The sequence below is a fragment of the Globicephala melas genome, chromosome 4 (assembly GCF_963455315.2).
Source record: "Globicephala melas chromosome 4, mGloMel1.2, whole genome shotgun sequence".
In the NCBI taxonomy this organism is placed as follows: Eukaryota; Metazoa; Chordata; class Mammalia; order Artiodactyla; family Delphinidae; genus Globicephala; species Globicephala melas.
This window is the reverse complement of record NC_083317.1, coordinates 39870567-39872711: the sequence shown is the minus strand read 5'-3', so window position 1 is coordinate 39872711 and position 2145 is coordinate 39870567.

The following is a 2145-nucleotide window of genomic DNA, read 5'->3' as shown; positions in this document are numbered from 1 at the left end:
CTGATGCAACCACCCCCGAGGGTGCACCTGAGGAAACTCAGTTTGAGAAAACACAGACTACTGGCTACAGATAGCTGAGGTGCATATCAAAGGAGTGATTTCAGTGAGCCCAGACTCTTGCATCTTCCCATACATAGAAAAGCACTAAATTCCTTAACTTGAAATATCTTGTTTTCTTTAATTAACAGTAATCTTTTGATGTTCCGACTACCTGGTCTTTATTGCAAAAACTCCTATATATCCTGGCTCCCCCTTTGCCTCTTCAGAGCAGTTCCTCAGAGTGATCTGAGAGTTCTGTCTCCCAGGCTTAAGTCCTCAGTAAGTCCACCCAATAAAACAGAACTCTCAACTTTCAGGTTGTGCTTTTTTTTTTTTTTTTTCAGTTGACAGAGATGAGGTCACAGAAGTATGACCATAGTGCAGAGCTTTTTGAGTCATTAAAAGGATTTTGACTTTTATTCTGAATGAAATTAAAAGCCACTGGTGTGTTATGAGCAGAGGTTATGAGCAGAGAGAGAAGCTGGCTTATAGTTTAAAAGAAACCCTCTAAGAGCAATGTTAAGAATAGAATGAGGAAGGACCCACCAGTTAGGAGGTTGTTGCATTGGTTGATGTGAGAAAGGATGGTAACTAGGCCAGGATGGTAGCAATGGATGTGCTAGAAGGTAGAACCTACAGGGTTTTCTGACAACTGTATGAGAACAAAGAGGAATCAGAGATGGCTCTGTTACTTATGACCTGAGGAACTGGAAGTATGAAGCTGTCATTAACTGAGATAAGAAAGCTTTTAGGAGTTGCAGATCAGAAAGGGAGAAGGTAAGATTTGAGTTCAATTCACTGTGAACTTGATAAGAACAGTTTCAATGGAGATTAAGGCTGCATACAGCAAAGTTGAAAAGGATGAGAGAGGAGGAATTAAAGACAGTTTATGCAACACTTTCAATAGTTTTACTGTAAAGAAAAGAAAATGAATGGGGCAGTTGGAGGGTAAAGTAGTGTCAAGAATTTTTATTCACAGAATATACAAGAGCATGTTTGTTTGATGATGAGGCAAACCTTGTTGTTGACAAAGGAGAGAGGACGCACTTGCTGATAAGTACAGACAGATCTGTAAGGCAACTGAAGTTTAAAGTTCAGAGGCCCTCATTCTCACTTTTTCTAGGGCCCTGGGAGGTGCCTTAGCAATGGATTGACATTGTCATATGTTTTATGTAAAATTTTCAAATGCAAAATATTTTAAACACAAAAGATAAAAACCAGTATTGCTACCCACATTGACTTCCCATCCATCCACACTCCCCTCTCATTAGATGGTATTGGAGTGGCCACAAGCGTTTTAGGGACGAGGCTAAAGGAAAATAAAACTGGAGGATACATTTGCTTTGAGTTTAGCAAGGTATATTTTTGTAGTTCCCTGTCACTTCTATATGATTTGTTGTAGAAATGGCTTCCAGATGTTCCATCTCCTAGTCAACCATAGTACTGATTCACCTGGCATTCTGACAAAAAGATACAGAACCAGAGGTCATATTTCAATTATGATGCAGCACCAGAGTTGTGTTAGTAATGGGTGAGTAAAAAGTTTACAGTGGGTGGAACCAGAAGTTAGCCTTGGAATGTACAAGAAAATTCTCGGAAATTCTTGGAAAATTCTTCAAATCATCAGGTGTCTAAAATTGGAGGTGGAGGATTTGCTTCTCACTGATAAATAATCACAACACAAGTGATTTCTTGTCTGGGATACACTCAATAAGTCAGAATATAAATCTATAACTGTACTATCTAATAAAATTATTTTTCTTATGTTTATATATTAAAGCAATATAAACTATTTCTGAAGAGCCAAACTATTTCAAAATTTTTCCAATCATATCAAAACAATAATTCATTAAGAAAAGATAATTCATTAGAAAAGATTTTCTAATAGAAGTAATGAATATATTTTTGTATTATTTCAGAATCCAATTGATAAAAAGGAATGAATCATATGAACATAATGAAAATATTTAAATTTCTTGAAGATTTACCACAAAATAATGATATTGATTAAAAAAAATAACATGCACACTCTAGCATGACATCAATAACAAACAGGTTACTGTTATCTACTCAAAGAGTATTTAAGCTTTGTCACTCACAAGAGTG